Raw genomic sequence first — 24,103 nt, 5'->3', positions numbered from 1 at the left:
TTTCCACCCCCCTCCTTTCTTCTCTGTGATGATTAACAGTGTCAGCTGCTACTCACTGTGAGCAAAGGTTTAAGAATTTCTCTCACAGATAGTGCAGACATGAGTTGTTCTGCAGGCCTACTGAAATCAGGACTCAGCTTCCTGCCCAGTCAGGCTGTGAATCAAGTCCTCCAGTGTGGCAGGGAAGTGGATTGTTAGCTGGGTGTCCTCCAGACCTGCCTCCAAAGGGATCTTGAAGATGAGAGCTCAGAGCACTCTAGGAAGCTGGAGGAGTCCCTAAGCATTTACAGGAACAAAGTGACTTGAGAGGCTTTCAGGCACCGCAAGCAGTGAGGAGGAAAAGTCTCCTTTGAAAGCCAGTAGAGTTTGGGCTCCAAAACCCAGCAGAGGTTTTCAGGAAATACTGCCTCTTCTGAAAGGAAACCACAGAGTTTTAGCTATGAATCCACAGCTGCCCCCAAGCTCTGGTTAAAGACAGAGTGTCTGTAAAGGCCAAGCCCAGCAAGCCTGGTACAAGCGGTCTGGGAAAGGAAGTGTCCTATAGGACAGGATCTCAGCTGCTTGAAGAATATCAGGGTGCACCACAGAATAATGGGGGGAAAAGCCAGCTGTGTCACAAGCAGCATGAGAAGTCAGATCTGTTTTCTAACATGTCCTTCTGGGGGTTCTTTGGTGTCAAGGGAGAGCACAGTTTGTCAGCCCTTCCCTTAGCAGGGAACCAGCAGAGACTTCGTGCTCTGTTTGGCTTCCCATTTTCTCAAAGTTCATAGGAACTTGGCTTCTCTTCTGGTTGAAATAGGACAACAATTCCCAGAGGCAATGGGGCACATGGAGTTGTCTCCCTCACGAATTGGGAGGAGTGGCTGCAGATCACTTCTGTGAAGTTGCCACTTTCATAGGTCTGATGTCCACGAAGAATCAACTTTAAAGAGAAAAAGGTGACTGCCCTATGACACCGAGTGCATCTATCAGTGCTGTTTCACTTTAAGCAGTCAGTAATTGATCTCAAAGGTCTTGTTTGTGCTTGGTGATGCCTCAGAAATCCTGAGTCACTCTTTACCCGAATTCACCCTGGTACATCTGTTTACTCTATGGTTGTATCATGGTTGGGAAAGTACTCAAGTATAAAGACTGTTAAAATTACCCTCTTCCTAAAAACGTAGTCCTGCTGCTTTTATAAAAAGAAAGTAGGTTGGATGTCACATTTCATGATAAAACACAGCTGTGTGTCAGTCCCAGCATTTCTCAGGTGTTGAGACACAGCTCAGTTCTGCTATCTGCTTGTACTCAGAATCTCCTGGCTGTTAAACTCCAGGAGGGCCAACACCCATTTATGCTTCCAAGATGTTGAGTACAAATTCCATTTATGTCAAACACAAACATCTTGGATTACCCTCTCAGTTCCTGCCCTTGACCCAATTATAGGTCTGTATCAATGGGGAAGGATCAAATGAACATTTTCCCCCCCCAGTTTTTAACTTTGAAGGGTTTTTGGGGCCATGTCCAGCTTGGCTCTGCCCTACATGTACTGCTGTCTATGTGCCTGCATGTCTGTGTCACTTGGATCCCTCTGTCTTTGGTAAGGATTATGATTATATACACAGTTAGTTGCTGGGGTCATCTGAAGTGCATTTGCATTCATTTTGCAGTAACTTGGTCACGAATTTAAGCTCTGAAGGGCACCAAGCAATTGTGTTTATCAGTAGGAGCTTTGCTTGCTATTGGACCCTTTTCTAAGTTATCTTCAACCTCAGTCATCGCTGGCATCCTGGGAGCTTAACATCAGACAATTGTTTGAGTATTCATTAGGCTCTAAGTACTTAAACAGTGAAACTTCTACAAAAGCACCTCTGAAAGCTGAAGAAGAAAAGTATAACTGCCTGTAACTAAATTTTCCTGCTGGTAGCCATAAATCAGGAGGGTTTTAGTGGCTTTTGATGAGCATCTTAATGGGGACTATCAATCTGACTACTTTTAAAGGTTCAGCCATTGTTACATTACTCAAGTGATCACAGATCCACTGATGACAGAGATAAACTCATATTCTGCTAAATCTTTCTCAGGTTATCTGAAATTGTGACCTGACAACTGCAATGCCTCTAACTGCCAGAAGTTACTAGTGTGCATCTTTCCAGGATGCTGATGCCATTTTTTCTTTTGTGGCAGCTCAGCTATTTGTCTTCCCATGTCTCCTACCTTCATTTTCTGCCTGTAGGCAATAGCATTGCCACTCCTATCACATGTGGCCCAGGACACTTGGACTTAAAATTCAGATAAAAGAGAGAAACTAGAAAAGCAGTGTATGAGCCAAAGTCATCAGAATTTTGGGATGGTAGAAAATTTGGGCTTCCCAGTCATATAATTCACTTTCCTCTCTCCAGCAATAGGTGCAGCATAGCTACTTGAGAGTCTCACCCTTTCTATTTTGCTCCTGTTTCAAAGCTAACAGTAAAGAAAAAAGGTCCCCATGAACATCCTGTGGCTTAGGAATGTGAGAAAGCATAAATTGCTAGTCTTAGACACTTATCTTCAAGCAGCTGTCCTGAAGGCTGTTTGAGCTGTGAAGCCCATCCATCACTTCGGCTGCTGACGCCAATGCCACTGCCGGAGAAAGATCAGTCAAGCTGGATTATCAAAGTCAAAGCCAGAGACAGCTCTTGTGGGAAGTGGTTGAGAAAGTCTAATATCTCAATTCCTCATTGCATAGGGAATAAAAAGGGGATTGTGCGCGAGGGGTGGGAATACCCTGTTTCTCATTATCTAAATGCACAGTCTTGAAAGAGAGGGTGGAGCCCCTGTGCAAAAGATAAATCATATTAATAGTTTGTTCCCCTGCTTTTGCCTTCCAGTGCTCTCTTCTGGGAGCTGGAGTCCCAGGGCTTTGCACGTGACCTCCTATATGGCTATGGAAGTAAGGGTGGGTTGGTTTTTGTTGTGAAAAGAAAGAGCCAGACGCGGGGAAATGCAAAACCCAGACCTGGAAAATGGAGTGAAAGCTCTTTCCTCATAAGAAAGTGACCACTGTGGCTTCAGAGGTGCAAAGGCAGTCCCAGATCTCTGTCCCTGGTCGGCAGCACTGGCTGTGCTCCGGGCGCTGGCTGTGAGAGCTGTCACAGCGGAGCTGTCACCGGGGCTGACAGGCCGGCTGTGCCACGGGGAATGGATGTGACTGGTGCCATCTGTCTGTGCCGGTAGTGGGGATCCCCTCCGGGCACTGAGTGGCCATGGCAGCTTAGCACAGGGTTCAGCCTGGGAGCTGCAGCTCTGGTAGGTGTGAGGAGGAACGCCTGGAATTGTCTTTGGGGCACACGTGTGAGCTGAAGGCAGCGATTTGCACTGGTCCACGAGCTGCACTGGGGTGTGATTCACTCACCAGCCCCATCTCTTGGCTCGATTCACAGCATAAAGCAACACAGAAGCCTTTCTTTTGTTTTGTTTTTGTTTGGGTTTTTGTGGTTTTTTTGTTTGTTTGTTTGTTTTTGCTTTGTTTTGGTTTGGTTTTTTTTCATTGGAAGCTGGGGCTTTTTGATAGGTATGGGTGTTCCAAACCCAGCTATTTCTATCAGGACATTTCAGGACTTTTGGAGGGAGTGTGTGTGAGAACATGTTTTTGTAACCAAAACCCATCTTTTCCCACATCTCTGCCACTCCATGTGGGATTTCTTGCAGGGGATGTATATGTGACTCACTTAGATTTTAGGAAAGAAAACATACCTGAGAACCAAAACCTCTTTCAGAAAAGTACTGTGATAAACTTTTTCCAGCTCCATAAAATGTTTCTCAGAAGGCAGGAAACAATTTCCTGCCTCCCTCGCTGTGGTTAAACAAGGCTGAGCAGTGGATGGGCAAGATGAAGCTTGATGGGGGTGAAGGGCCCTGCATGCCCTGGGGATGGCGGGCACAGGCTCTAAGCTGGCAAAAGCCAGCAAGCTCCCACCCACGCCTGCAGAGAACCAGGAACTGCAGCATTGGGAATGTGTCTCAGCAACAGCTCAGTAAGTGCTGAATAAGAAGACATAGGTATTTGCTAAAGGCCAGGTACCTAAATCTGTCTTCAGGGGGAACTTTGTGCAGAAATCCACTGAAAACCAAGGAAGTAGCATCCTTTTTGGACCTGCAGGAGAGACAGTTCAACACTATGTATGTCAATTGAGCTGGGAGGTAAATTTCAATAAAAGAATGGAGCTCGGGGCAAGCTTTAGCTTGCCCTGTGCAGTTTGGTAGTGCCAAGATACCCTCTAAAAAGTTGTTGAAGCTTCTCTGGTAGCAGACTTTTAGGAGCACTGACACGAGGCATAACCACAGTGCAGGTAACGTGCTCACTGCTTCCTGCATGAATTCATCACTGGCTACTTTGTCCCCCACCAGATTTGATTTAAGTCTCTCAAACTGCATTAAAAATTGAAAGAATGGTGCTATTAATTTCCATGGCTGCTGATTGCAATCATCTTGTTGCATTAGGCAGTTCAGTGGCTGGGTCAAGCTGTGGTGTCGTTACAATGACAGAGCGAGACGGGCTGCGCAGGGAAAAGCGAGCTGGGCTCTGCTCCGTGGTGACTCCCCCACTCCAGTGGGTCTTGCAGGAGTGGTTTTGACTTGCCTGCCCCATGGAAGGGATGTCATGTCACAGTGAGTGACTTCCATAATAGCTACTGGTGTTGGCTGTCTTGGCAGAGTGGCCGAAGACTGAAGGCACCACGGGGAATGAGCTCAGGGCTTGCTCTAGAAGAGACCTCTTTAGTTAAGGGTCAGGACACATGGACAGGCAGCAGTAAAGGGGGACTTTGGGATTATTTGTAGACAGACAGCTGACATCAACCTGCAGGGCTGCTTATTGCAGTGTATTTCACTGTGATTTAAAATCTAGGGTATTTTTAATGCTTAAAAAAACCCACCAAAAAAACCCAAAAAACCTTAAAGAAAGCAAGAGGAAGAGGGTCTGACATAAAAGGTTGAAAGAAATCAAATAAGGAGTTTTCCAAGAGTTACATGTCTGGATATTGCTCTGGGTAGAACATGGCTTGTTTTCCAAGATTAGCTCTCAGTTTATGCCTCAGTAGTGGAGCATCTGTACTGACTCTGGCCAAAAGCTCACCTTAACTTAATACCTTGTCCTTGACTGGAACTAGTAATACATGCTTAGGGAGAGCATGAGAGAAACTGTAGTGTGATCCTCTGGCATAACCTCTGGCCCATGGTCCCATCTGCTGGCATCAGCATCCTGATATTTCTTTGGTGCACTCTGTTGTTGCAGTGGTTCTAGTTTTGGGGTTTGGTCTGGGTTTTTGTTTGGCCTTAGAAGTGGCCTGACTGCAGCAATCAAGGCAAGCAGAGCAAAGCATTTCCAAATTCTTGGTCACATTTGAGAACTCTCTGAATTACTGTATGGCTTACGTGGATGCTATGCTAGGAAGAAAGAGGAAGCATTGTTTTGGGTGGTGGGTTGCCAGTGTCTCAGAACAGCCTTGTAACCTCCTGGGTGTGGAGTCAGCCTTGTATCAGGCACTGGTGCTGGTAACAGCAGTGTAATCTGGCCCAGGAGTTATTCCGTGTGCATCCCCTGCTCCCTTTGTGGTTTTGAATTTCCCTAAAACAGTCTTTTCCCAAACTTAAAAATGCCCTTCGTTGCATTTTTATTTCTTTTTGTGGGTGGTATTGTCTCCCTGAGAAATGAATTTGATAGTGAAATACCATGTTCCCATTTCTCAATTATTCCTCTTTCTGTGCCTGGAGACCTCTGTTCCCTACTGTATATGTTTTGATATAAAGTTCTTGTACAACAGATGTGTTACATAGGCATGTGCTATCTATTGACTATACAGCTTCTTCTTAACTGAGGTGTTCATTTACCTGAATTTATACCTGTTCTTTAAAGATGAAATAAGTCCACTTCTTGAGGGTTTGACTTCATCTATTCAGACCAACCCTACTGGTCAGAGCACTCTATCCATTTTTATTCAATAACAGAGTTAAGCTGGTCACTCTGAACTGTCCTCTCCAGGAAGCAGCCTCTGACATGGCAAATAACACACCAGGTGGGTGTCACATAGAGGTCTATCATTTGGATTTACACCTCTCTTCTCTAGGGAGGGGAGCTATTCTTTGTCAGAAAATAAAAATGCATTGATTTAGATATCTAGGCAATATCTGTAGAATGAAAATGGTTGAAACTTAAAGTGGACTTAAAGATATGGCAGCAATACCCCCCTGGGCTGTATGCAAGAGGAGTTGTTGCATTTGGGGAAGAAGTGCTGAGGTATTTAGATGACTGTTCTGTTTGGCTTTGTCACAGAAGGAGGGATGGTGTAAAGGGCCAGGTGGGGGTCAGAACAGCTTTTATGTTTGGGCATGGTCAGGGAGAAATAACATGCTGTACATATTGCAGCTGACACAACAGAGACCCATTTGGCTTGGAATATAGGGCAATAAATGCAGTCAGGTGATTCAGGGGTGTTGTGCATAAGTCTGCCAGGTAGTTAGGGGAGAGCGGATCAGGAAATAATTATGGCTGATAAGGGGAGCTTGTAAGGAGGCCAGCACCTTCTGTGACCATGAAAGGGGTTAATGATTAACTGTTATGGAAAAGCTAGAAGCACATTCTCCCTTTCCTTCGAAGTCACACCCGGCTGCTCTCCTGCATCGTTAACTCGAGCACTGCAAAGCTGAACACAGAGCGCTGAGAGGGAACCAGCTTTAATTTAGGGCAGCCTCCAGGATGTGAATGGGGAAGCTGGCTGATTCTGAGAAGGGCATGGTTGGCAAGGTGCTGTGTCTGCCCAGGTGCCTGGATCTCCTGGAGTTAACTCCTGGGGAAATCCATACAGCTCCTGGGGAAACTTGAGGAGATTGCTGTCCCCTGTATATTGCAAATGAACCCCCACCCTGGCAATGGGCTCATGTGGGTGGATGACAGAAAGCTGTGTGGCTTGAAAATGGATTTGGGGAAAAGATGCAAGAGGGAGGAGAAGAGAAATGTCCTGTACTTGGAGTAGATTCAGCAGTGTGTGACTCAGGTTCTTCAGGACAGGTACACTGACACAGGCAGAGTGCAGCTTCCCAGGACCTGATCTGGGCATTGGTTTTGAACATCTCTTTTCTTCTGTTTCCATATGCAATGATGAAAATGGCAGATGTCAATAGAAACAGCTCTTGCCACTGCGTTGTTGAATGGACAGCCTGTAGATACTTGCCTTTCATTTCACAGATTGTTCTTCCCCCTCTCTGCTCATCCTGCTCAGCATTTACAGCACAGTACAGCCCTAAGGTGTCACCTTGCTCATGCTGTGTGCTCTGTATATTCCTAGGGTTGGCCAAGGGGATGCAAGGATGGGGACCACAGCAAGGTGGCCATGCCTCTGGTTTGGATCAGCCTTTGCACCAGAGAAAAACACCATCTCCTGTGTGATGGCTGTTCCTTCTGTCCACAGCTCTGCCCAGAACACTGAGGGCAGAGCCGTGCTCGGTGCTTGGCAGGCACCAAACTACAGTCTTGAGATTCACTCCATGTAGGGAACTGGCCCTGAATGTTAAGACACTGGTGGTGTTAAATGTAGACAGTGGGAATGGTGCCAGAGCAATAATTCGGATCCTTTGCAACCTTTCTGTACAACTGTTAGAGTGTTTGCTAGTGATTGTACTTGATTAATGCTATCTAATTAATTTTTATTGATTAGGTCATGTTTAGTGATTAGTGTCTTGGTTTCAGCTGGGATAGAGTTAATTTTCTTCCTAGCAGCTGGCACAGTGCTGTGTTTTGGATTTAGAATGAGAATAATGTTGATAACAAGAAAGATGGAGAGGTAATTTTTGCAAGAGCATGTAGTGACAGGACTGGGGGGAATGGCTTCAAACTGACAGAGGGCAGGGTTAGATTAGACATTAGGAAAAACATTCTTCTCTGTGAGAGTGGTGAGGCACTGCCACAGGTTGTCCAGAGAAGTTGTGGATGCCCCATCCCTGGAAGTGTTCAAAGCCAAGTTGGATGGAGCTCTGAGCAACCTGGTCCACTGAAAAGGGTCCCCGCCCATGGCAGGGAGGTTGGTACTAAATGATCTTTTAGGTTTCTTCCAACCCAAACCATTTTGTGATTCTGTGATAGCCCACTGATGTTTTAGTTGTTGCTGAACAGAGCTTGCACAGAGTCAGGGACTTTTCAGCTCCTCACCCCACCAGTGAGGAGGTTTGGGAGCACAAGAAGCTGGGAGGGGTCACAGCCAGGACAGCTGATCCCAAGTGGCCCAAGGGATATTCCAGCCTATGTGACACCATGCTCAGTGTAGGCACTGTGGGAAAGCTGCTCAGGAACTGGGCATTGGTAAGCGGCTGGTGAGCAGTTGCTTTGTATATTCAACTTTAATTTTACTTACTATTATCCCTTCCATGTCTGTGTTATTAAAATGTGTTTATCCCTACCTATGAATTTTACTTTTTTTCCCCCTAATTCTCTCCCCCATCCTACTGTGGGGGGGGAGAGAGCAGGTGGAGTTGTTGTGTTCAGCAACCTACCAGTTTAAACCACGACAGGGCCAGCTATAACCCTCTGCACAGCCCACCTGCAGTTAGCACCAATTTTCTCTGCTCACATTTGCCCCTGACAAGACAAGGTGCTGCCAACCCCACGGACCCACTGTGCTGAGCCCACATGGCATGTAAAGGTGTGTTGTCAGGCCAGGGGCAGTGGGGGCAAATCCAGGGGCAGTGGGGGCAAATCCATGAACTGTTGTTGGGACTGTTGTTGCTGTATGTGTTGGATAATCTTGGCCAAGATCCAGACTCCATCACCATTTCTGAGAAAATGACGTCATTAATGTATCGTTGTAATCGATAGGCCATGGCCCTGATTCAGCAAGACACTTAAGTGCACAGCCAGTATCCATCACACAGTCTGGGACCTGGATGAGTTGCTTTATTTTTTTAAGAACTTGCTTTCACATTTAAAATTGGATTTGTGCTAAACTGAGGCTTTTGTGCCTACAAAGAGCGGCAGCCACGTCCTGGCCATGAGGTGCCATGTGCTCACAGTACAAATAGGGCCTCAAAGCTGGGAGAACAAAAAGCTGAGAAAAGCCCAGAAAAGGGAGAGTCTGTTACCAAACAGTGCTTTTGGCCTCTTATGGCCCTCCTTACCCACACAGAAGGCTGATGCAGAGATCACAGATTTTGGAGTGGAAGGTGTGAACTTGGCTAAATTACATTTGGCTGTCCTTAGTGCTGGCTGAGCACTCAGTGTCCAGGAGACAAAGGGAGAGACATAACCTGCTTAAATGGGGGAAAAAGTGATTGGGGATTTCTTAAAGTGATTGGGGATTTCTTACAATGAATACTGGAGGGAAGTAGGAGCTTGGATTTATTTTCAATGCACATCTTAAATGAATCCTTCCAAGGATTTTTTTTCCCCTTAACATTCTTATTTTTAAAAAATTCTGTAATTTTGAAAGTGTTTCTTTTGGTGTGTTTTTGGGTTTGTGGTTTGTTTTTGTTTTTTGGTTTTTTTTTTTAAAGGATGATTTAGGAACAGTGAAGCAATTGTTCATTAGGCTTACAATTAGGTTTCATTTATTTTCAATTCTGTTCAGCTTTTCATCAGTTTAATACTTATCCTCACATTTCACTAGTTGTTATTTATCCCACTCAGTTATGTGTCTTAAAAACATTAATTTCCCCTCACAAATCTCCTCTAGAAAACTGAAATGAAGGCAGAGAGTTTCAAACCACCTTGAGAACAGCTTCCAGTGACCACCTTAGCCTGAGCCACAGCGAGCAGCAGGAGAAGTGGGATCCTATAACCTCTTAGGTGATTTGGACAAATTACCTCTAAACATTAAAGCCCAATTACATAAGTGCTTAAGCAGAACCTCACTTTAAAGCACACAGCCAGTGTTGTCCCTACTGGAAAAACCACAAGCTGGGGGTTCAGTCATTACCATCAGCTAGGGAATGGCTGGAAATATTCACCTCCTGGGAAGCTTTGCTGCAGGCATGTAGCAAGGAGGAGGAGTCATGAGCTTCAGGTGTTGAGCTAGTGCCACCTGGAATTATAGATGTTGACTTGGAGGGAAGTGGTGTGATTTATGCACCCATCAGTGTACTCAGCAATGGTTTGGGGTTTGTTTATAATTGCTGGGACTTGGAGATTTTAAGCAGCTTCCTTTCTGCTCCCAGCTATGGCCATCCAATTGCTCTGCTTGCAAGGACTAGAGAAAATGTGAGACAGCAGGAGCTGGAGACAGAGCAGCTGTGGAACAGCTTTGGCAGGGCTTGTCTTGAGCTGGACCACTTTATGGTCCTGATCTCATCCTGGACTGGACTCATATGGGAACTACTTTCTGCTGCCATGGCTCAAGGAAGAATGACCTGCTTAGCACCAAACCCTCCCTCCTTTCCCAAGAAACCCTTTTGTCCAGTTTGTCCAACTGACTGTTGTAAGGGTTAATGTGCCTAAGAGACCTAACACAGAGCTTGTGTCCCCTTGGGTTTCACTGAGCCTGAGGGTCTCTCTTCAGCGTGTAAAACGAAATTAAAACCCAAAAAGCCATCCTGTTCCAGGGCTGGCTGTTCTTGCAGCACCCTGTTTTGTTTTTTTTTTTTTTCCCACCGCAGCACCCTCAGAGCTGGCACAGCTGGAGCAATCTCAGTTCCTCTCTTGTGGGAAGCTCTAAGGTGGTTTTGCAGCTGACGAGTATTTCTCTGGGGGAACTATACATGGTCATTTTGCCCTTAGCTGGAGCTGGTGGCTGAAGTGAAAAACCAAGTGATTCAGAGTTTGAAGAGTGATTCAGAGTCAGGCTCTGGGAGAAACTTCCCTAATTCTGCATTCAGCTAAATGCAGGGGCAATGGTCTGGCTTGAGATTCAAGTTAGCACTTCTATCCCCATTGGTTCTTATCTGGAAGTGGTGTGATGTATCCTGAGATAAAAGGTTTAGTTTAAATGTATATGAATCTGCTGATGTCCCAGTACCTTGCCTTCTGTATGCCATCACCCTGTGATTTTAGTGGCCTTGGGACCAAGCACCTAATGATGACGGGTGAAGGGTTTTACACTGAAGTGTAAAATATGCTTTGGTTGATGATTGGATTTAGTAGCTGAAATCATTCCCCTGCTGGTTTGTTTTTTCAGTCAGACATCCCTGCTGAAGCACCAAAGTGTTAGAGGAAAGTGACCCTCTGTGGGCTCTGGGGTGTTAGGTCACCAGGATGAAGTTTGGACAATATTGGAAGAAATAAATGTGAAGGGCCCAAAGCCTCATGTCACAGTTGGAGATGGCTCGTATGGACCTTGCTGAGAGCTGTTTGATGCTGTTTGCTGGAGCACAGCTGTGTCATATCTGGCACCAGCTGTTGGGCAGCTGTAAACTCAAAGCTAGAAAAGCACCACAGAGCCAGGAAGGCTTTTTCAGCTCTCTAAGAATTCCCTCCTTCACACTGTGGAAGCACAAGCCAAGACCAGCCAGGAGGGACTAGTTCTGTAGTAAAGAGGAAATGTTTTTTCTTTGAGCCTGATAGCCTTCACATTGCTGGAATTTGCCTTAAAATGTGGAAAAAGAGGTTTTCCCTGGATTAATATCTCCCTAGACTTGATTTAGCATGCCTACAGTTCAGAACAATCTGTTTGTTTTTATTTGGTGGAGAAGTTAGGAGAGCCTGGCATGGCTGGACATGAAGTCATGCATTCATGGTGTTTATGAATTCTTCTGTGAATGTATGGAAAACATGTATCATTGTTTCAAATTCCAGTGCTGAAAATAGTGCAAATAAATGACTGTGAGTCAGAAGAGGGTGAATCACTGTAAGGTAGCTCTACTGTCAATCATTTAAGAGCACATATATTATATGGGTGATAATTTGGCTAATTAGAGCAGACCTTTGAGCATTGATATCCAGGGTTTTCAAAGGGGCCTAGCAAAATTAGACCTAAGTCCTTCTGCTATCAGTGGGATGTGGATATGTACTTCTTTTAAATGCTCAGCTTAGCAGAACACCTAAAGAATTTTATTTAGATGTTTAAATGAGAGCAGTGTTTCCCCTGAGTGCTTGGGCAGCACGTTCCTAGCAAGCAAGAGGCACAGATTGGCTCTAGACAGAGACCTAAAGCCTGAGCCAGTCCCACTTCAGTCTCTGTTTATGCTGGAGCCCAGCAGAAGGACTCCAGAAGGAATATGAGTGGGAAGAGCCCTCTGGCCCTAGGAGCACCATGCCTGCAGTGTCATCTAACCATGGCAGCTCTGTCCTATAATCCCGGCCAACACTGCCTGGAGGGGACATCTGTAAGTGTGAGCAATGGCACTGTCCAGAGTAAAATGTGAGAGGGCAGGCAGATAATCTCATCAGGCTGGGTTAGGATGGTTTGTTTGCTGATGTGCAAAGTGACTCTTGTTTATCCAGCAGTAAAGCTGCATGTTTCTCAAAGGGGAAGGGTTTGCCCAGGCACTGATGCTTCCAGCAGAAGGCGCTACTGTGTCCCCAACTGCAGAACCACTGGAAGTCTTTGCAGCCTGCTGATTTGCTCCCCGCCTCCACTTCTATCCTACCACAGGCAGGGTGCATGGATTGTGCTGTGGATGTCAGCCAGGCAAGAGTTAAATGCAGTTGTGGAGCAGATGGCTTACCTTTGAAAGCACAGTGGGAGACATGTACCTCTGATCTTGTATAGGACCCTGTTTTCTTGCTGGCAGCACAGCCTGCTCCAATTAGAACACAAGGGCTGAAACAAGGCCTGGAGTCTGTCTATCCCCTGCTGTGGTGGTGGCACTGTCACTGCTTTTGTGGTAAGTAGGGCAATTCCAGTGCCAGTCACCTCTCTGAATGCAGCCTTGCGAAGACATGTGCAAAGTCATTGATTCTTCTTTAGCCCCAGTGTGTTTTCCCTTTGTGAGGTCATGGAGCTGGCAGGACAGCCCTGCCTGCAGAGGATTTGCTTCCACTTGGGCTTCAGCCAGGCAAGACAGGAATCCTAAGTGCTTGCTGCTTTATGGCTCATCTAGAGCAGCAAAGCTTGGTGCTTTCTTCTCCAGTTCACCCTCTCAGCACAGGGTGGCCCAGGGGAATTTTTGGCTTTTTTTTTTCTGTTAAGTGGGTTTACCCAGGGCAGGCAAAGGAAGAACGGAAGCTTCTTCATCACGTGGGTATGACGGTCATGTCTTGAAAGTCTGGCAAAGGCACAAGGCAGCACAGACACACAAACACCAGAGACAGGAGCATTACCTGGGGTGCTGCACTGTCTGCCACCAGAGCGTCTTTATGTGGTGGGTCAGGAATCAAGGTGAAGGGGCTGAAGTGATGTAAGGCCAGAGTGGAAGTGAGCAACAGGCTTGGGAACTCGATCAAGTTCCCAAATGGCAAGGCTCTCCAGCGTTGCAGGCTCTTCCCATACTGCTTCTGTTCTCAGGAGATTTTCAGGCTGGTAGTAATGTCTCTGCAGGTAACAGCCCTTGATGAGACCCTCTGATAGACTTGTTAAGGCCATGCCTTGAAGGCACGTGCAAATCTAACCTCCTCTGGCGATGGACTGTCCATCAGGGAGTTGTACTGTAGGAGAACTGACTCCAAAGGCTGCTGGAGGGGTGCCAGGACTTGCTGTTGAGAAGAAATCCCTGCCTGACCTGAAATTTCTGCTCAGGAATCACTTGCTACCCTAGTGAGTAGGCAGGACCCTACTGGGGTCCTGTGCTGTGTTACACAGAAAGTCATCCAATGTGTCTTCCAAAACCAAGACTTCTAGTTGCTGTCAGGGAATGAAGCCCAGGCTGCCCCGGTCTCCCTGGCTCTGCTTGTTTCCCAGTTGAGAGACCTATGCCCAGGTATGCCATCAAATTCCTGCATGGCTTATGGTTCCCAGTTTGGGAATTCAGCGGGTGGAATGGACCAAGCAGCTTATTTGAAATCCCTACTCACCACTCTGTAATTAAGAACAAGAGAGAGATTTGCTGTTAATTAGCTTTCATTGACCCACTTTTGACCCTGCAAATGCCGTTGTGGTGCACTAGGTCTCTGAGAAGGCATGTCATCCTCCTCTCTGGGGAGAGATTAATCTTCATTACTGTTTTGCATTAGCCTGGCTCTCTTCGTTAGCTTCTCATTAATGTTCTGGCAGATTGGTGCTGTCAACTGAGGAAGGAACGTTCATATAGGACATTGTTGGGAAATACACTCATTTCCTATGGTACAGGAATGGCCCAGGGCACTGTTGCCCAGCCATTGTGGCAAGACCCTGGCCACTGCAGATGGACTGGTAGCAGCAAATGATGGTCATGGATAGCATGGCATGTGGAGCAGCAGCAGGCCATGTTAAACCACGTTGGATTTGTTCCTCTGCTCACCTAGACTGGTGCCCCCCCTTGATTGTCTCATCTGCATCTTGCTTCAAGTCACCAGGGTTTCTGGGTCCTCCTTGGGTTGAGTTCCCATCACAGAACAGCCCCTGCTTATCTCCATGGAAGGCTGCAGCACTAACACTGGGGACTAAATGAGGTACGAGCCCAGGTTTCCTATTAATCAGGACACAGCTCTATGGCTTTTCACTTGGTATGAGAATGGAGGGATCCAGTGAGAGTTCCCTCACAGAAATCTGATCAAAGTAAGGAGCAAGTAGAGACCCTCCAGCCTTAAACATAAATTCCAGCTGATGTTTACCAGAAGAAAGGTCTGCACCAAGGATTCACGTTGGTCTGCTGTTCTGCGGCTTCCCTGTGGTGTCTAAACCGGGAGAAGGGCTTTAGTTTCCCTTTACCGCACTCATGTGGGGTTGCAGAGGTTTGCTTGGCTGTTGTCTGTGTCGTGGTCCTGCTATGAGGACAACACAGCCAACAAGGAATAACGGGATGGTGTTTGTTGTGAGTCCCAGCCATGGGTCAGCCCTAAAAGAGTGACCCTCACAGCCCGTTCTGTGAGGGAGAAAATGAATCATTTCTAGTGGCTTGCCAGGAATTGGTGAATGAGTCAATGGACAAGTCAAGAGCCCACCTCTCCTGGCTCCCAGGGCTGGCTGGTTTATTCGGCTCTGGACTTTGGAGAGCAGAGAACATTGCTGGTGTCACCTGGAAGTGCTGTGACTGACGTAGAAGTGCAGCTTGCTGTTCTCTCACAGCTACTTCAAAATCCCACAAATTATTATCTAGAAGTGATTAATTTCTGTACAAGTGCTGCAAGTGAGATACGTATCAGGGTTATAGCAGTCTGTTGCAACATTACTTTGAGTTTCATTGAAAACCTGAGGTCCTGGGTCAAGGGGTTGTTTCTTTTCAACACCGCACCTGGTTGCTGAAAGAAGCTGCTAAATGCAGCCCTTGAAGGTTGCAAAATTCAAAGGGAAATTGTGAAACGAAAAACATACATTAAAAAAGAAATCAGCCATTGTTTTTAGATTTCTTGCATTCTTTTTAAATTGTGGGGCCCAGAACTGCACACAGTAAGACATTTGACTCACCCAATGGCCTCAGGATGTGGTGGCCCTGTCCCTTAGTTTAGACCAGAAAAGATCAACTCCTTGCTTTTCATGGGGTCACCTGTGTTACCCTGGGCTATGGCACTGGGCATGGACAAATGCCTGGGATTGGGGCCTTTTATTCTGAGCAGCAAAGGCAGCCTGGTCAGCACCCCAGGCTAGGTACTCAAACACAGGGCCATTTCCATTCAGGGACCAGAACGAAGTTAAGCTGTAGGATGCCCATGGAACTTGTTAATGGGCTGGGGAAGATGAGAGTCCTCAAAGTGCAGGCAATCCCTTCCCAAAGTGCTTGTTATCTTGAAGAGTGTGACATCTCAACACCACTCAGACTGGGATGATGTGAGGAAGCTGGGAAGGAATTGGATGTGATGCTTTAAATGTGTCTCAGTGTCACTGGTGATGATTGTTTCTGGTGGAACAAGAGCCTGGAAAACCAGGAAGAAGCAAGTTGTGAGAGAAATGTAGAAACTGTTGGGTCAGCTGGCCTGAGGAAGCTCAAAAATACAACAAGTGCCTTTGTAAACATGGGACATGTTGCCTGTGAGGAGGACCTGGATGAAATCCTATCAGTTTAAAGCAATTTCCTCCTTTCTTCACCTACCCGGAGTGCCCCGGGGCTTTGCACTTGCTTTGTAAGGTAGTTGTTGGTGCAGGTACTTGGGACTTTTCAGGGTGTGCAAACACAATCTTCAGATCTGTTGCTTGGATTCGAAGTTTCGATGTTTGGACACATCAGGTGTGTGGTATGTTCCTAATCTCCAAGTGGATGAGGGTAGTTCTGATGATCAGGTTGGAGAGGCAAATACTCACCACTACATATTTCAATGTTCCTTTGAACAAAGGGCTAAAAAATGTGATCTATTGTCTCAGCAAACATTCCTGTCAGGGAACATATTTGCTAGATTGTTGGCAAAAGCAAGATCTGAAGGGATGTGAACTCACTCCAGGATAATTTTGTTTACACATTTCAGATACACGATTGCAAATAATTTTGCTTTCTGCTCCCTGTGCCCTAGTGAGCACTAACTAGGGGAAAGAGTTTCCTGCCAGACTCAAACAAAACTTAACCTCTGTCTTAGCACGAGCTGAAGAATTGGGCTCATTCAAACTGGGGTTGGGAAGACAGGGCCTTGTGCCTATGGAAAATGGGGCTTTTCCAGTGGTAGCATGATGTTCAGGACTCTTAATGGTATTTTGAAATACTGCTGCAGCTCCCAGTGCAAGTTCTGGGGGATCCTTTGGTCAGCTGCAGTTTCCATGGTGCTGCACTGGTTCAGCCCTTCCCTGAGGATGGAGGCTGTGTTTGACAGATCTCCAGCAGATCTCCATCAGTGTGGTTCCATGGTGATGTCACAGAGAGAGAGAGAGAGAGAGAGAATGGAAGGTAAGACAGGCAAGCCAGAATTTCCAAGAAATACTGTGGTCATCTTGCCATATGCAAATAGTTTTTGGAGGGCAAAACTGCAATTTTTTATTTTTTTCATAAAACAACATAGTGAAAACTGTCCCAACTGTACTTTTCCCGTTCAAGCCTACTGCAATGGAAAACTTGTGATCACACCTACCTATTAATAGCACTGTGTTAATTACTGTAGCATCCTAAGCCACTGATCATCAAACATGGCCAGTTTTGGTAATTTCAAGTATTTTCCCATTAAAAGAGAACCTTCATCCTAATTAAGTAACAGTTGCAACATTTAAAGAAAAAAATCCCTCAATGAGATGAAATGCACAGCTGGAAGGGATAGAAATAGCACTGGCAGAGGAGGGTCTAGAATAAGGACTTGTGAGGTGGGGGGTGCTGAGATACAGGATGTGGTTGTGCAAGGAGAACTGCTACATCTCCCAGCTAAAAATAAGGTAAAGGTAGAGTATGTCAGAAATGTCTAGACAAGGTGGAAAACTTATTACAAGTATTGGGGAGGGGAAAAAAAAAAGAAAAGGAGAAGAAAAGAGAAACAAAGAAGCCAGTAGATTGCATGATTATATGCTGCCTAAGGGAGACAGGTTGAGATTATATAATTCTCCAGGGAAACTCTACACGAAACAATTATGTGTTCAATTGGGTGCACTATGTTAGGGTTTTTAAATTGAAAGAAAAAAAAAAGAGGTTGAATGCTCAAAAAAGTGTGGAGGAGGGTAGTGAAGTGCTGAGCTGAAAATCTTTTTTTAAATCTTTATATGTGCTGCATAGTGGGGGAGAAAGAGACAGCAGAGAAAAGGATGCATTTGACACACGTCAGAGGTATCAACAGCTCCAGTGACAATTTAAAGGAAATTAAATGGAAACTTAAAGGGAAGCATTTTAGAGCAGAAGTCCCAAAAGCACTTAAAAATATCGAACATCAGAAAAGCTCAGTGTCTGCCAACAGTGGGGGATCAGCTCCTGCCACGACTGACATGAGATGCTCAGTGGGCCAGGCCTTTGTCAGCCCCGAGACACCAGGACTCAACTTGGTGCCCATCGAAAGCTGGGCCAGAGCACAGGAGAACCTCCAGGGCAAGACAGTTCCTTCCAGCAGGCAAAAACTCTGAAATCCCAGCATCTTAGAGTGAAAATGGAAACAATTGGGACACCTTGACATCTTAATCTCAGTTTCTGATGGTCTTGCAAGGCCATGTAATACAGTGTTGGGTGTGCCCAGCGGTCTTCCACTAGAATTCAGCTGTCACTGAGCTGTCATCCCTTAACCATAGCACCATGGAGCTTCCCTTTGTCCAGGGCATTTCAGTCTCTGCCCATCCCACGGGTTTCATCCCTCTCAGTTCTGCCACACCAGTGACACAGGCAGGCTTAATACCACCCCACTGTAACTTTCTTTGGAATCCCACTGTGTATGTGGTCCAGGAAATCAGGCAGCCTGTGCAGCCTGACACAGAGAGGACCCACAGAGATGCACACCAGCATCTAAGCAGGAGAACAATGAGTGTGTTCTGTAAGGAAGTGAGAGGGAAAGACACTAGAGTGTTTTCATTTCCTCAGAAACACATCCCAAAAAAAAACCCCACACAAGAGGGTGAGTCATCCATAGAGGATATTGGCCTCTCTGAGTTGCAGCTGCTAGTCTTTAATTATATAATTTTAATTTGCCAATAAAATAAAAGAGAGGAGTAATGACTGGATAGGATGCATATCACTGGCTCTCTGTAGGATTCTCCCTTTCCCAACATGAATCTATGAGATTGGCCATTGGATCTGAGGTCTTTAAAGTAAGAGTTGGTCCTGAACAAGGTGAAGTTTGTGCAAACATATCTGCAGGCTTCAGGTACAGGGGCTGCAGCTGGGAAGCAGCTGTGCAGAAGAAGGACTTGAGGGGCTGTTGGACACCAAGCTGTCCATGAGCCAGCCATGTGTCCTCATGGCAAAGAAAGCAACTGATATCCTGGGCTGCACTAGGCAGAGTATTGCCAGCATGGAGGAGGTGATCCTTCCCCTCCACTCAGCACTGATGCTGGACTCCCAGTGTAGAAGAGATCTGGACATACTGGAATGAGTTAAAGATAAGGCCAAGGTTAAGAGCTGGAATATTTAGTGTGTGAGGAGAGTCTGAGAGAGTTGGAGTTGTTTGGTCTGGCAAGGGAAGGCTCAGAGGGAGATCCTGTCAATGGACACAAACTGAAATGCGGGAATTACATTTAAACATGAGAAAAAGTTCACTGTGAGGGTGGTCAAATATGGGAACAGGTTGTCCAGAGAAGTAGTAGAATCTCTGCCCTTGGAGATACTCACAACTTGACTGGATGTGATCCTGAGCAACCTGCCCTCTGTGACCCTGCTCTGAGCAGGAGGTTTGGGCTGATCTACAGAGTACCCTCCTGACCTCAGCGATTCTGGGATTTTATTCCCAGTTGTTACCACTAACTGAATTATCCAGCTGTCAATGAGTTGAGATGATCTAGTAAAGAACTGAGTGACTCTGTGTTTAGCATGAAGCTTCCACTGGGCTGATGTGGATTAGCTGAGTCAGACCACCAGTCTGTCAACTGGATAAACATTCCTCTTCCATTTCTGCCAAGGTCCTCCCTTTGGCACATGCTGAACTGTAGAAAGTCAAGTGCTGTAGTGTACAACAAACCCAGAGAGAGTTTATGATCTCCAAGTCTAGGAACTGTTTTTGTTAGATGAATAACAAATGGCAGAGCAAAGCTGTAGCGAGATCTTTTCCATATGTCAGGTCAGAACCCCTTGAGGTATCAGAAATCTCCTACTCTCAGGCTTGGCAATTTTTCAGCATTCATGCCATATATGAGTTGGTTGCACACACAGCAAAGGATGTTGTCAAAAGGATACCAGTAGTAAAAAAAACCAACTTAAGCTATTTCACTGAAGAAGGAAGCAATGTGGGAAGAAAAGGAAGGCCAGTATTGTGAATATTGAGTTCGATTATATTTTGTATTGTTTGTCTGATAGAAATTCTGCTTGTTTCTCTAATGGCCAGTACGACTCAGAGGCTGGGACTTCAAGGTCTTACTCCATTAGAGATGATGGGAGGATGGGTCTGAATTTTCATTCCTGGCACCTTCTTCAGGGCACTAAGGGAAGTAGTTTCGAGATGACCATAGTCCAGGGCTCTCAGGATGGAAAGGGCAAGTAAGTCATGAAGGTCAGACTGTAATAATGAAAACAAGTCTGAGGGGACTGCTTAAGGTACAGGCAAGTCAAGGGCTCTGTGAATCTAAAGAGCTCAAGTGACCAACTCTGGGCTGGTTGGGTCTAAACTGGTACCTTAGGTAACGGTCAAGAATGGAAACCACCCAGCTCCTGCCTTGAAAGGTCTTGAAAAGCCAGGGAAATCATGACACTCTCAGGTGATGAAAAATAAGCCTGCAGGACCCTCTTCGTCTTCCTCTCCTCTCCTGGTGGGTAAGAGGATGTGTGTTTCTAAATGTAATTTAGAGTTGGAATGCAATGTCCCTATTCCCCTGCACCCTCCAACTTACTGAATTGAGATAAAACACAAACTGCTTTACTCTCAGTAGGGTTTGAGAGCCCAGGACTGCCTTGTGGCTAAGACAGGTTTGACCACCAGTCTCTCTTTCAGTCCTAACTCTGCCAGCAGCAGCCTGTGACACTGGCAAACACCATTTCCCTAGTCTGGGAACCCACTTCTGCATGAATTTCCCTGGGCTATACTCTTGTGTCATTGAAGGTAATCCTGTACTTTGAATATGATATTGGATGAGGTTCTGCTCTTTTTATTGATGTACAGAGTGAACCAGAGTGGAAGCCTCTCCCCCTGTCTGGGTTTTCTTCGTAGGTTTAGACTTTCAATTTCCATCTGAAGGTACAAATATTTCCAGGGGCTGCAGCACAAGCAGATGCTGGTACCCTCACAGCCGTGTCAGGGTGTAAAAAGGTTGCCACTACGACCTTGCTGTCTAACCTACTGTTGTTATCTCTGATAGCTCTAATAGTGCTGTCAGAGAGAACAAGAGCAAGGGGAAAAGACATTATTCAGTCTAGAAAGAAAATTGTGATGGTCAGACATGACGGGGAAAGGAGTGATTGAGGTTCCTCCAGCAGAACACCTCCAAGCCTGCTCTGCTGTCCAGTGGGGTGTCAGGTAGGACCTGGACACTAATGAATGCAAAGAGGACTCGAAAGTGGCAACTGTTAATTGCAGACAACTGTGGGAGTGATGATGCCAAGATTGTCACTGTAATGCCAGAAAGATCCAACTGGAGTGTTTAAAATTCAGTCATGTAGGATTGTATTTAGAACCTGTTCTCACCTCTCACGGTGGCTCTACGCAAATCCTGCTGGATTATCATCACTCTTCAAAACCAGGCACACATCCGAAGTTCCTGAATCCGGGTAGAATTTTAGAATTCTTTCCTGTCTAAACACGGGTTGTCTCTGGCTGATCCTTTTGTGTGCTGGCGTCTCATCTTACACGTGAGGGTGTTGGAGGTCCTCTGCAGTGTGCCCAGACTTCTTGCCAGAGCTGAACGGCCTTGCAGATCACATCATCCCTGTCTGGCAAGGGAGGTGCAGGGACCTGGTGGCAAAGAGACCCAGTCTCTTCCGCCAGCAAGGATGGCTGGGGAAAGCTCTGCCTTGTCTGTCTTGTGCTTTGAAATACCTGTTCAGGGCACCACTGATTCCAGAAATGGCTGCTCCCTTGGAAGGAGATAAATCAGTACATAAAAATCTCTCCCTTCCAGCTGATACAGAATGTCCCATGTTTTTATTTTGCTGTTGGCCTCAGTGTTTTATGTATAGTTCCTGTGTAATATCTGTGTGAGGTAGAATTGCCACAACCATCCCTTCACTCAAAATGTTGCCCTGCTTCTGAGGAGCTGATGCTGGGCAATAAAAGAGAGCAGATAGACTGGGGAGACCTGGCACAGTGATTTCATTGGCCTCCCATTCAGTTAATCCTCTGGGGACTTGAAGGGAAATGTGAAGTGGTGCCAAGACTTGGGGTCAGAGCATAGCTCCAGGGATAAGTCCAGTCCCTACCTGAATCACCTCATGGCTTCCTTAGTCTGCCCTCTGGTAAACCTGCACAGGAGTCCGAGTACTTTAAACATTGTCCAAGAAAAGGCAATACTGCAGAGGTGTGTCTGTGGGGGTGGATGGAGAGGTGCTCAGTACATGCCAGACTCCTCCCAGAGTAACCACAGGCCATCACAAGAGCTCTTGTTCTGGCTCAAGGAGTGAGTTGTTACTGGAGGAGACCACTAAGTGTTTGCGAGGGTTAGAAGTGGAATGGAAGTCAGGGAGGGACCCAGCCTGCCCTCTGCCCGAAGTGATGGACCTGAGATAAGTGGATAAGTGGATAAGTCAAACCTCTCTCCCGATTGCTGCATCAGGAACAAAATATTGGGGGGTTTCCCCATTAATTTAGCCAGACTGACCCTTATTTTTGATCAGGGTCACGTTACACTGGCAATCAAAGGATGCTGCAAGTGTCTGAAGCCACAGCCTGCAAACCTGCCCCTGCCAGCATGTCCTCATCCTGCTCTGAGGCAGACAGGGTCTCCCCAGAACCTCCTGGTGGCTGCTTATGGACAGGAGGGATCACATAAGCGCCCAGTCCTGGCTTAGCACCCTTGGGATGCTAAAGATACCTCTTGAAAGGAGACACATTTTCTCTTTTGTGGAGAATTTGGAGAGTTCTGGGGGTTTTCATTGCCTTTTTCTTTTTGCTTTTGAAGCAAAACAAACCCCCAAGGTTGGATTTATGGTGAAGAGCATTGCAAAAATCATAGAGGCCATCAAAACACAGTCCTTATTTCAATTGTGTTTTTTCCTAGGAAACTGTCAAAAGTTAACAATTTAAATGCACCTTTAGAGTACAAAAATGCAGGCTTTGCACCAGGGTACTCAACAGGTTTCTAGTTTTCCAACTGAAAACATAACAATCATTTTTATACAAGGTGTGAGCTCCTGGCGATTGCCCTTGTCCTGCTCAGACAGCTGGGTTTGGTCAGTCTTTGAGGAAAGTAATGTTGCCATGGGCAGCCTCTGCCTCAGCACCACTTGGGCCATTGCCTTCACCTTGCAAAGCCTTGCTCCAGCTACAGTTCCCTGGGCTTATTCCACAGCCTTCTGCTGGGACAGGGGGCTGATGTTGAGGGGTCCAGGGATGTGTAGTTTGTTATCTCAGGGACACAGGAGGCTGAGTAATCAGCAAGGCAAGGGGAAATTTGGCAAGGTGCCTGGAAGGCTTCAGGGAGACTGGGAACAGCCAGGACATACCTGGAAGAGTGAAATACCTCCCAGAAGGGGACTGTGAGTTACTCTCAGCACCTGAGCTGAGTTGAGCTTTGATTTAGGACAAGGGTTGGGAGTAAATTGAAGAGTAAAGCATAAAGCAGTGGCTGGAAGAGGAGGAGATTTTTTGTGTTTAGCAGAGGGCTGGTTCTACCTTCCCTTCATCCTGGGGAGACCTGGGGCCAGGAGAGTCACAGTAAGTATGGGGTTGTTATGCTCACCATCCTGGTTGTGCTGGTCTAGTGCATGGAAAGTAGTTTATCCAAAAAGCAGTGGGGTCTCTAGGAAAAGAAAAGCAGTTGAATTGCTCAGTAGGGATGGGGCAAGGGAGGCCTGGAGCCAGGCAGCAGCTCTGCTGTGCTGTCAGAAAAGCATGGCTCTGTCTGTGTGGCATGTAATTAGCTCTACAAGGCAGGTGCAAAATCAGTTGTGTCTTGGCCACTTCAAATTGGTGGGCAGTTCTGCCTGTTTGTGAAAGGAAGGAGCTGAACTTCAGGAAAGGCTTGGGGATGAGATGTTGTCCCAAAACCCAGAGCACATGTACTGGTACCAGCACTGGTGGAGCAGCTGTGGTCTGCAAAGGTGCTCTCTCTCCCCCAGTGCTGCTGAGTCTGTTCCTGAGTGGAAATGGGCTGTGCACAGAAGCACAGCTGTGGCCTGGGGACAAGAGGAGGAAATTGTGTCTGTGACTAGCTGATGGCATCAGTGTTCTGGAAGGGGATGAAGGAGGAGGTGGAAGTTGATGGAGTTGTTCTGTGCTCATCACTGCAAGTTTGTGGGCTCATAAGGAAACATGAAGTACTGCATGGAGCTGAATTGCCATAAGCCAGGGAATGATGCCCTGGCTGTAACTTTGGCCACGGGAACAGAGCTGTGGCTGGGGTAGAGTTGCTTCCTCACTCATACTCAGCTACTGAAAGGGGTGTGCAAGTTACTTTGG

At 46.4% G+C, this 24,103-nt stretch overlaps 2 long non-coding RNA genes across 4 annotated transcripts in view; one reads left to right on the top strand and one right to left on the bottom strand.

The window, feature by feature from the left end:
* Positions 1-24,103, top strand: part of LOC108499781 — a 227,722-nt gene that overhangs the window by 75,904 nt on the left and 127,715 nt on the right. The window contains exon 1 of one of the 3 annotated variants that reach the window (XR_001875650.1): positions 4,670-4,747. The exons of the other annotated variants lie outside the window; for them this stretch is intronic. This is a non-coding gene — a long non-coding RNA (uncharacterized LOC108499781). Of the gene's footprint in view, positions 1-4,669; positions 4,748-24,103 lie in introns of those variants that run through there. 3 annotated transcript variants of the gene reach the window in all.
* Positions 2,419-4,513, bottom strand: LOC108499784. Its single transcript, XR_001875654.1, has 3 exons — positions 4,236-4,513; positions 4,043-4,114; positions 2,419-2,601 (listed from the first exon to the last, which is right to left on the bottom strand). It is a non-coding gene; the product is annotated as an uncharacterized LOC108499784 (long non-coding RNA).

The sequence above is a fragment of the Lepidothrix coronata genome, unplaced genomic scaffold (assembly GCF_001604755.1).
Source record: "Lepidothrix coronata isolate B3197 unplaced genomic scaffold, Lepidothrix_coronata-1.0 Scaffold78, whole genome shotgun sequence".
Taxonomy (NCBI): Eukaryota; Metazoa; Chordata; class Aves; order Passeriformes; family Pipridae; genus Lepidothrix; species Lepidothrix coronata.
This window is presented reverse-complemented; position numbering and strand designations above follow the sequence as displayed.